The sequence below is a fragment of the Hemitrygon akajei genome, chromosome 8 (genome assembly GCF_048418815.1).
Source record: "Hemitrygon akajei chromosome 8, sHemAka1.3, whole genome shotgun sequence".
NCBI classification, from domain to species: Eukaryota; Metazoa; Chordata; class Chondrichthyes; order Myliobatiformes; family Dasyatidae; genus Hemitrygon; species Hemitrygon akajei.
This window is the reverse complement of record NC_133131.1, coordinates 147,010,763-147,022,982: the sequence shown is the minus strand read 5'-3', so window position 1 is coordinate 147,022,982 and position 12,220 is coordinate 147,010,763.

Genomic DNA, 12,220 nt, shown 5'->3' with positions numbered 1-12,220 from the left:
TAGATTGTATGATATGGTGTAAGAAACATCTACTGGAGCAATTCAGCAGCTCAGGTGATATTTGTTCTGCAGGGTCTTGACCCAAAACATTTTTTATGCCTACGCCTCCATGAAGGTTGCCTGACTTACTGATTACAATGAATTCTGGTACAGTTTACTTCAATTGTAGAAACAGTGAGCAGCTCAGCCTGTCAAACCTAGTGAGGACATACAACTTATTTGCCTATTGTTCAAATGATTGATGATTCTCACTCCTGGAGCCGAAGATAGAGCCACATCTTGACAAGCTTTTCTTATGTCGGCACTGGTAGGTCTCCTGTGCACCAATCAGCCCCCACCTGACACACCGTTACACCACACAGGACCTTCCTCGGGGCAGTTTACTTACTAATGGGAAGCATTGTCTCTTTCACTAGATCTCGGAGCACCCCTTACAGCTACTGTTCTCCCTGGTGGACAAATGTGTCTCTCTGCCATGTGACATCCATCTTTAAGCTCAGTCGCACAGCAAACATAGGAGGCTGGATATCACTGTGCAGTTCTATCTGGGACTGCACAGCCTCTTTTTTAGTGTGTACTTCAGGGTATAAATCACCCTAAAACAGGGGTTACCAACCTTTTCATGCCATGGAGCCTTACCATTAGCCGTGGGGGTCTATGGACCCCAGGTTGGGAAACCCAGCCCTAAAGCAGTTTCAAATTTCATGATTTTGCTTTGCAGGAGATTGGTGCTGGCTGCAGCAGCAGTTTAACACACCAAAAATCAGATGAAACCCAGTTTCTAGGAATTTATCTCCACAAAACAATCAAGATCAAGGAAGAGTCCATTCAAATCTAGGGCAGGGTAGAATGTAAGTTTCTGCCCCGAAGCTGTTCTAATTTCACTGAATAACTCAGGTCAAAATCAGGGCTTAGAGTTTGGCAGACAACATGAGAAGCCCTAGATCACATTGATTCAAGGTTTTCATAGTTTTGTTTCTTAATTTCAGTTGAATATGAGTATCTTTAACAAATAAAGGCTTGCTTGGAACACAAAGGATATAACGATCATGTGAAGAATTGGTACATTGAAAATATGCCAACTCTTCCTGGAACTCAGCCACAATGCATTCCAATCAACCCTCGCCCTTTTTTTCTTTTCAAATTCAGGATTTTTTTTACTGCAGCCATCCATTTTATCATGATATGGTTTCTAATCTGGCCTGGGTCAACAGAGATTAGTAACAGGCTCGTGTGAAAACAAGTTCACATTAACACTTGTTTACAACAATATACCGTATAGAATATATAAAGTCCACTTGTGAATAGGTGCGATTCATTGCCATCTTTCCCAAATGATTTTTGTTTTTATCCCCAATTATTTTATCCTCAATTATTCTCTACCCTATTCAGGTCCTTCCTAGTTTATGGGATTGTTCTCTTCCTGAGAACTCTTTGTAATCTGAGCAGTTCACATGCCAAAATTGCAACCTTGAATTGATTTCCCAGGCAACAGAAGGTGCTTTCAGCCCTAAAGCAAACAGCCAATCTGTACCATTGGTTTCCAAACACTTGTTTGTAAATATGGACTGTACATCAGTCAGGTGTTCGTAAGCTGGAGGTGATCTGTATTCTTAAATGTTGACTTGATTAGTCTGTGTAAGTGCAAGTCTACACCGAGGTAAACTGAGAGGTCAAGAGTACATCTTATTGGGCTAGAGAGCCATTTAATATTTTTATTACAACACAGTAGAAGTTGTCCTTGAATCTGGTGATAAGTGATTTCAGGCTTTTATATCATCTGCCTGATGGAAGGGGAGAGAAGAGACAATGTCCAGGCTAAGTGCGGTCTTTGATTATGCTTTAATGAGGCAGCAAGAAATTTAGAGTGAGTGCATGGAGAGGAGGCTTGTTACTTTGATGTGCTGAATTGTGTCCACATCTATGCAGTTTCTTGTGGTCACGTGCAGATCAGTTGCAATACTAAGCTGCAATGCATTCAGTAACGATGCTTTATATGGTGCATCGAATAAGATTTGTAAGGATCAACAGGGTCATGTGAAATTTCTTTAGCCGCCTGAGGAAGTAGAGGCATCAGCGAGATCCTTCTCATGGAATTGCTCTTTTTGGTGTGAAGCCGCAGAATTCAGATTTTGTTTCCTTGGGAGTCTTTGTTGTTGAGAACTCCTACTTCATTGATTTGGAGATATAAAATAAACCACATTGCTTACTTTTGACCCATCAGCAGCCCAGAGTATAGAATTAACACACCAACTCCGCAGGGGTCGGTGTTGGGGCCTCTTCTTTTTACACTGTACATTGATGATTTAGATTATGGATTAAATGGTTTTGTGGCTAAGTTTGTGGATGACACCAAGGTAGGTGCAGGAGCAGGAAGTGTTGAGGAAATGGAAAGGTTGCAGAGAGACTTGGTCAGTTTAGGAGAGTGGGCAAAGAAATGGCAGATGAGATACAATGTTGAGAACTGTACTGTTGTGCATTTTGGAAGAAGAAACAATCGGGCAGATTATTATTTAGATGGGGAGAAAATTCAAAAATTGGAAGTGCAAAGTGACTTGGGGGTCCTAGTACAGGATACCTTAAAGGTTAACCACCAGGTTGGATCGGCAGTAAGGAAAGCAATTGCTATGTTGGCATTCATTTCAAGAGGAATAGTGTATAAGAGTAAGGAGGTGTTGATGAGGCTGTATGGGGCACTAGTGAGACCCCATTTGGAATACTGTGTGCAGTTTTGTGCCCCCTATCTTAGAAAGGATGTACTGATTTTGGAGAGAGTTCAGAGAAGATTCAGTAGGATGATTCCTGGAATGCAGGGACTAACATATGAGGAGCGTTTGTCAGCTCTTGGATTGTATTCATTAGAGTATAGAAGAATGAGAGGGGATCTAATAGAAACATTTTGAATGTTGAAAGGGTTGGACAGAGTAGATGTGGAAAGGCTGTTTTCCTTGGTGGGTGAGGCCAGGACAAGAGGTCACAGTCTTAGAATTAGAGGGTACCCATTTAAAACAGAGATGAGGAGAAATTTTTTTAGCCAGAGGGTCGTAGATTTATGGAATTCGTTGCCACATACAGCTGTGGAGGCCCAATCATTGAGGGTGTTTAAGGAGGAGATTGATAGGTATCTAATTAGTCAGGGTATCAAGGGATATGGGGAAAAAGCCAGAAATTGGAACTAGATGGGAGAATAGTTTTGCTCATGGTGGAGTGGCGGAGCAGACTCGATGGGCCAAATGGCCTCCTTCTGCTCCTTTGTCTTGTGACTCCCATGTCTGATCCCTAGCTCCCCAAGCACCATCTATCTCCACTCACTCTCTGCTCTGCGCTGGCCTCCAATCAACCACATACCCAATACAGTAACCCTGTCAGTCCATCCAACCCCTGTGAGAATAACCAGGCCCCAGTCAAGCCTCCAAACATAGGACACCTCACCGTGCCCATTCCAGTCCTAAATGGTCCCATTATCTGAGGAAAATGTGAAATCTTGGGTTGACAGTTCCTGAGCCCTTGGGGTTTTAGAAAGAGCTCAGTGCTTCTTCTAGAGCTCTTCCACTCCGTCACCTTTCAATTAGCTTAGCTTAACACTCTTGCCAATCTAGAGCCTACCAATTTCTCCCTTTTCTTGATTCTGGTCTAGCTTAAATATTTTTACTCTTCATGTATGTGAAGGATGTAAGTAATAAAGTCAATTCAATTCAATTAAAATCTATACCATCTTTAACTGCTTTCAGTTCCAATGGAAGGTCATCAACCTGAAACATTAGCTCTGTTTTTCATTCTGCAGAGCTGTTGCTGAGTAATAACTACATTTGCTGTTTTCGCGTAACAATGATCAAACTATTTTAAAGTGGGTAATAAATACAGAACATAGGACATAGAGAAATACAGCAAAGGAACAAGCCATTCAGCCCATATGCCTGAACTGATCAAAATGCCAAATTAAACTAAACTTATCTGACTTATCTGTTCCCACAACCTATGGACTCTCCCTCAAGTACGCTTCATCTCATATTCACGATATTCATTGCTTCTTTATTTATAATTATTATTTCTTTTTTTTGCACTTTGACTTTTATGTATACTGTTGGATGCAGTCAAAGATTTAAAGATCGAAAGTCAAAGTATGTATGCTGTATACAACCCTGAGATTTGTCTTCCCACAGACAGCCATGAAACAAAGAAATGCCATGGAACCTGTTCAAAGAAAAACATCAAAGACCCACTGCACAAAAAAAAGAACAAATCGCACAAATGGCAAAAAAAGAGGGAAGACACAGAATAAAAACACCAAATTACAAAGGCATCGAAAGAGTCCAAGCATATTCATTATAGCTCAGTTCAGTTCAATTTAACGCTGTGCCATTTACTAGCTGCAGGCCACAGAACCAGTCTGCCCTGATCAAAATAGCAGGAAAAAAAGGAGCTACCTGAAACCAAAATCACATCATCTATAGAGTCCAATCCACAAACCATGCCAATTAAACTTTGTTCAAGATCCAGGTCTTTTTCTGATTGAATCAAATTGATGAAATCAAATTTCATTGAATCAAAGCTTTTTACAACAAGAACCTGAGATCCTCAATGCTGTGATTGATGAAGGTGAGCATGTCATATGTCCTGGGGAATGGGGGCGTGGTGGATTCATTGAAACTTACAGAAAAGCCTGGATAGAGTGGATGTGATGAAGATGTTTCTATTAGTAAGGGAGTGTGGGATCTGGGAGCACAGCTTCTGAGTAAGAAACATCCCTTTAAAACTGAGGTGAGTAGGAATTTCTTCAGCAAGTCCGGTGAATCAGTGGAATTGGATGCCTCATATGGCTATGGAGGCCAAGTCGCTCGGTTTACTTGGGCAGAGGATCAATACAATTTTGAGGATTCTGGATACCAATGATGAAAATCTATTCCCAGTTGAAGCTCACTACAGATAAATTGCACCTTACCTTAGCGACTAAGTACTGAATTGGATTTCTGAGCCAGATGTCAACTCATAGTCACCACTCTATGACATATTTAACATTAGCGCATGGACAGATTTCCGCACAGAATCCTTTTCATACCTCTTGTGCTATTATTCCTTCTTATTTCCATTGTTTCATCCCAATTAATAAAATAGATTCCAAATATGGAGACTAGTGATCCTTTACACTCTCATGTGATAATCTTAAATTTCAAGGATCATTTTATCACCAGTTTCTATCCAGTAGATATTTTATGTCTGATTTCATAAATATAATCAAGTGGCTTGGATTTAACACATTAAAATACTAAAGATAATTTGCTCAGCTATGTTTCAAATTCATTTTGTCCCTGGAGGCTTTGCTGAATGGTCATAGTAATTTAACATAACACAAATAGCTAGAAACATTACTTATGCCAATAATGTTTCTGGAAAGACTTATTTTGATGATGCATTAATATGTGCCATTGGATTATAAACATGCAGTATAGATTGGCAAAACAGGCAACCACACAAAATCCCCAGAATAATAAATACTGTCTTAAGCCTATTAAGAGAATCACAATGCTCAAAAGGATTGAGTTAGTGCAAGTCATAAATATCTGGTAATTTCGGAATGATCTGCTTTACTTAAATTAATTGGACCCATCCCAGAATAATAATGTTTTTGATCCAGCGTGTAGATCCACTTAACAATAATCCAACCATTTTCAGATATGAACTTCGAATTGATGTCAGTTCATAGAAGATTAACAGCCACTTTTCGATTAGCACTCTCAGCTAGTTTAAGTAGTACTGAAAACACTAATACTGATTTAATGACAGTGCAACAGTGTGGTTTGGCAACTTCTGTTTGCAATCTTAAAATTTGTGATTAACAAATAGTTAATATGATGCCAGAAAATAAATCATCACTTGAAAACTGAAGAAAATAATTAAGAATAATGAAAATTGAAACTCTAAGACTTTGTATTTATATAGCCGCTCTCACATCTCTTCCAAAAATGTTATTTACAATTAATTTAAGGGTTTTAAGTGTTGTCAATGTTGTGATGTGGGGAATGCATGTAATTTCCGCACAATATTGTCTCAGAACCAGCAGCATGATATTAACTTAATAAACAGTTTCATGACATTAATTAAGGGGCAATATTTGCATTGTCATAAGTTACCACTCTGAAAAGAGCCATTTGGTCTTTTATGTCCTCCAAAGTGAGCAGAATTCTTCTCTCTTTCACTAGAACACGAAAATACTACAGAACAGTACAGGCCCTTCAGGCCTCGATGTTGTGCCAACCCATATATTCCTTAAAAAAAAGTATTAAACCCACACTACCCCATAACCCTCTATTTTTCTTTCATCCATGTGCCTGTCCAAGAGGCTCTTAAATACTCGTAATGTTTTAGCCTCCACCACCATCCCTGGCAAGTCATTCCAGGCACCTACAACCCTCTGTGTAAAAAACTTACCCCTGATGTCTCCCCTAAACTTCTCTCCCTTAACTTTGTACCTATGCCCTCCGGTGTTTGCTATTCATGCCCTGAGAAACAGGTTCTGGCTATCCACCCTATCTATGCCTCTCATAATCTTGTAGACCTCTATCAAGTCACCTCTCATTCTTCTATACTCCAAAGAGAAAAGTCCCAGCTCTGTTAACCTTGCCTCATAAGACTTGTTTTCCAATCCAGGCAACATCCTGGTAAATCTCCTCTGCACCCTCTCCATAGCTTCCATATCCTTCCTATGATGAGGTGACCAGAACTGAACACAATACTCTAAGTATGGTCTCACTAGAGATTGGTAGAGTTGCAACATGACCTCTCTACTCTTGAACTCAATCCACCTATTAATGAAGCCTAGCATCCCATAGGCCTTCTTAACTATCCTATCAACCTGTGCAGAGACCTTCAGGGATGTATGGATTTGAACCCCAAGGTCCCTCTGTTCAACCACACTCTTAATTAATAAACCATTAACCCTGTACTCAGCCTTCTGTTTTGTCCTTCCAAAACGCATCACCTCACACTTATCCGGATCGAACTCCATCTGCCATTTTTCTGCCCAACTCTGCAGCCTGTCTATATCCTCTTGTAACCTTCAACAACCTACAGCACCATTCACAACTTCTCCAATCTTCGTGTCAGCTGCAAACTTACTCACCCATCCTTCCACCTCTTCATCCAGGTCATTTATAAAAATCACAATGAGCAAGGGTCCCAGGACAGATCCTTGCGGCACTCCACTAGTCACCGACCTCCAGGCAGAATACTTTCCTTCCACTACTACCCTCTGCTTCCTTCCTGGAAGCCAATTTTTTATCCAAACAGCCAAGGTTCCACCGATCCCATGCCTCATGACTTTCTGGATGAGTCTCTCATGGGGGACCTTGTCAAATGCCTTGCTAAAATCCATGTTGACCACATCTAGCACCCTACCCTCATCAATTTCTTTTGTTACTTCTTCAAAAAACTTAATTAGGCTCATGAGGCACGACCTTCTCTTCACAAAGCCATGTTGACTATCCTTGAGTAGACTGTACTTCTCCAAATGCTTGTAGATCCTATCCTTAAGAATCCTTTCCAATAGTTTGCAGACCACCGACATATGACTCAACGGTCTATAGTTTCCAGGATTCCCCCTATTACGTTTTTACCTTTTTTTCTATGTAATTCTGATCCACAGGGCTCCTGGAAAAAGCATAGGCAACATTGCAAAAGGAGAAAAAGAGGTCATGTTTCAGACCTTTTACCAGATCAGATGAAAAGTAATTGACCTGTATTGTGAATTCTCTCTCAAGATGTTGCCTCAATTAGCAAGTACTTTACTATTTACTGTTTGTGACATAATACATGCTAATTGGTAGAGAAAAATAATTGTTACTGTGAGATGTTACTATAAAGGATTGTATAACATGACTGAAAACATTCTTGGTGTTAAAGTGTTCCAGAAAGACAACCTGTGTGCGACCACTGAATGAAAAGAGTACCATATATTTTGAGTTAGCATGATTGTTAGTGTATTTGTCTGTACATTCTGCAGCTGGAATTTACTGGATGACAGGAATCCAAAGAAAATATATCCTACATTTACAAAAGGCAAATACTGGAGGGCTGTGTGAGAGAGAAGGGTTTGATAGATCTTGGAGTAGGTTAAAAGGTTGATATAACATTGTGGGCTGAAGGGACTGCACTGTGTTGTACTATTCTATGTTAATAAAAGAAGTACAGCACGTTCCACAAGCCAACTCCATCATCAGCCCAAGCCACCCCACCATCAAGGACATCTTCAAAAGGCTCGTGACTCAAGAAGTCGGCATCCATCATTAAGGACCCTCACCATCTGGGACATGCCCACTTCTCATTACTACCATCATTTTAGGAACTGCTTCTTCCCATCTGCCATCAGATTTCTGAACAGTCCATGAACCAATAAAGCTATCTTACAATTCCTCTTTTGCACTTTTTAATGTTTTTATTGCAACTTGATTTTTTAAAATTTTGCCCTGTGCTGTTGTCACAAAAACAATGGATTTCACAACATACGGTATGTCAGTGATAATTCTGATTCTGATTTACATCCTCAATCCTGCTCAGATGTGTTAACCACAAATTTTGTGTTGAAGATTCTGAACTAGAAGGAGAACGGATGCAACATAAAAACTGAGAAACTGGAAACCACAGTGCCTTTGACCACAGTGATGGAAAATCAAATAGAAATTAGATAATCTACCTTTGATGACCTTTACAGATATGTACTTTGGACTAGCATAACAAATCAAGGCAAACCATCACTGGAAACTAGCAAAGGAAATACACCAAAACAGATAGACTAAAAACTTTATTATCAGCTACTTCAATGTTGCTGAAGATATTTCCATGTGAACTCTCGTGCCACTATGATGTGCAGCATAGTGATACGCTGATGGATGTACATAGTGATAATCATGTAAATATATGACTATATTACTAATTATTAATATTCAGTGATGACAGTGAAAATTATGAAAGTGAGTATTTTATTTGCATAATAATGTGTATGCATTATTCAGTGTGACTGAACAGTAGTTTTTAGTAGTAGATATTCTAATATTCAGCTAGCAGTGTCTGCTGGAAATCAATCATTACAGAATAGAACTAAAAAGGATTAGATCATTTCAGTCCAGATTATTTCCCCATTTAGCAGTGAAGAGAATCTCAAAAACCTCTCATATACCCTTTGCAATATATAAAACAAAGTTGAACTTAGCTGTCAATTTAGTAAGACGTAACAAGAACTTCGTCCAAGTCAATAAAATCTCAAATATAGACACATTCAAGTGGAAGTAAAACCTTTATTTCCAAATATTATTTTCTATCTTAATACCTAAATAGGCACATAAATCAACCAGTATTAGATTTAAAATAAAATCTAGAAAAACAAGATCTATTACATTATTTTTCCATTATGATAAATAGTAATCGGTAATATGGAATTGTATTTAACCAGACTAAGTCCTCTGTTGAAACCTTTTATTTGTGACAGATTCTATGTAATCCTATCATTTTAATTCTGAGCTTAAACCTCTTCAGTACAGCAATTAATTGTGTTACAAGCTAAACTATGCTTGCTATTCCTGCTTGTGTCCATACCACAAAGGTAGGTACCTTATTAAAGAAAGTAGGTCAGTCCTAGGAATAGGTACTGTGTATTGTTTTCTGCAAATCCATCAAAGTGGTAACAGTGAAAAAGACATCATTACTGTATCTGGGGCTAGTCTGTCATTAGACAAATAGCCAGCAGCTCCCTAATTTTTTTCCCCTGCTGAGCTAACGTTTTCATTCATCTTTGTCATATTGTTAAGCGGATTGATACACGGGCTATTAATCAAAACAGATGGTGCTTCTTTATTTAAATGTATGTATTACTATTCCCCTAATAGCTTATTGCCTGCACTACAGAAGGCATCAGAGTAATAGGCTTGTTTTCTTTCTACAGCACCCATAGATGCTACCTGACCTGTTGAGTTCCTCCAGCACTTTGTTTGTGCTGCTCTGGATTTCCAGCACCTGCTCAGACTCTTTCATCTTTAGAGCAATTTTCCCTTCCCACCCTCAGCTAATCAAAATATTCTTTCTCCCATAATCAAAAATAATATTTTTAGACTTACATATTGTGCAGGAATATATTTTTTATTTGTGCTTTTGACAACTTTTGATATTATTTGCTATTGCAAGATAGACATTCCAATCCATTTTGATCTTAAGGCCCAAACAAAGCCAACATAATGCACTGTACAGAGGATACTCCAGCAGATCAATTTTAACTCTTTTTCTCATGGATACTAGTGGTGTAGTAGCATCAGCACTGGACTTCAAGGCAAAAGGTCCCAGGTTTGAATCCAGCCGGCTTTTTGCACGCTTTCCATCCATGCTGAGTTGAGTGTCGAGCTAGCAACTCAGTCTCGAAAAAAAACAGCCAAGTTCTAAGAAAACAGCAGAAAAAATGCCACCCAATGCACCACAAGGCATGAAAGGGAACAACTACAATTATGGACACACACACACACACACACGGACATTTCGTCATTGCCTTATCTCAAGCATTCAAATTACAGTTAACAATCAAGTTAAATCATGCTTGAGGTTTTGCAGGAATAACATACATCCAACATGTATCCAAAACTGTGTTTGATATTCCTGTAAAAAGAGCCCATGAGCAAACTAAAAACCAAAACAAAAAAGAAAGTTTACATTCGCCAATGCTCACAATTTCTGAAAGTTGATCAATTACAATTAATTACTTTTGGAAATTAGGGAATGCAGCTTTGCATGCAGAAATGGTGTTTTTGTATCTGCAGAAACGACGCACTGATTGATTTTGTTTAATGGGAGATATCGGTCTGGTCTTTCATCTAAGTGACATTAAAATACCTTTATATTCACCTGAATCAAGTTTTCATCTTCATGCCTCATCTACCATTTGTACTGGGTTGAAATGTCAGCATGGTTACATAGTCAATATTATAAGGAAAACACACTTTCCTTCAATACTTTCTTTAAGAGCTTAAAGAAGCTTGGCTTGTCATTGAGTACTTGAGCAAACTTCTAATGATGTACAGTTGAAAATATCTTTATTGGCTGTCTCATGTTCTTATATTTCAATTCAAACATGCATCCATGTAAGAAATTGCAGGGAGCAGAAGACTCTGCTCAATACATCTCTCCCCACCACTGGTAGTATCCATAGGAAGCACTGCCTCGAGAAGGTAACTTCATCAGATAAAATCAAAAATAAATGATAAGGATTATGAAGATCGTTTTTATTTGTCACATATACATCAAAACAACAAAACAGAGTGAAATACATTGTTTGAATACATTCTGAAATACAAAGGACGGGTTGCACTTGAATTCTAGGGGGACCAATATCCTGGCGAGGAGATTTGCTAAGGCTACTGGGGAGACTTTAAACTAAAATGGTTGGGGGGTGGGAATCAAATTGAGGAGACTAGGAGAGAGAAGGTTAGTTCACAAATAGAGAAAGCTTGTAGACAGTGTGTGAGGGAGGATAGACAGGTAGATAGAGAAGGTGAGCGCTCAGACCAAAGATGTAGGTGAGACGGAAGAAAAAGAAGATAGTAAAGTTGTTCGCACCATTAGGGATAAACAGAGAGTAAGAGGTTGAAAATTTCTTAAATGCATTTATTTTAATGCTAGGAGCATTGTAAGAAAGGTGGATGAGTTTAAAGCATGGATTGATACCTGGAAATATGATGTTGTAGCTGTTAGTGAAACATGGTTGCAGGAGGGGTATGATTGGCAACTAATTATTCCTGGATTTCATTGCTTCAGGTGTGATAGAATCGGAGGGGCAAGAGGAGGAGGTGTTGTATTGCTTGTCAGAGAAAATATTACAGTGGTGCAGGATAGATTAGAGGGCTCGTCCAGGGAGGCTATTTGGGTGGAATTGAGGAATGGGAAAGGTGTAGTAACATTTATAGGGGTGTATTATACACCACCTAATGGGGAGCGAGAATTGGAGGAGCAAATTTGTAAGGAGATAGCAGATATTAGTAGTAAGCACAAGGTTGTGATTGTGGGAGATTTTAATTTCCCACACATGGACTGAGAAGCCTACTCTGTAAAAGGGCTGGATGGTTTGGAGTTTATAAAATGTGTGCAGGATAGTTTTTTGCAGCAATACATAGAGGTACCAACTAGAGAAAGGGCAGTGTTGGATCTCCTGTTAGGGAATGAGGTAGGTCAGGTGACGGAGGTCTGT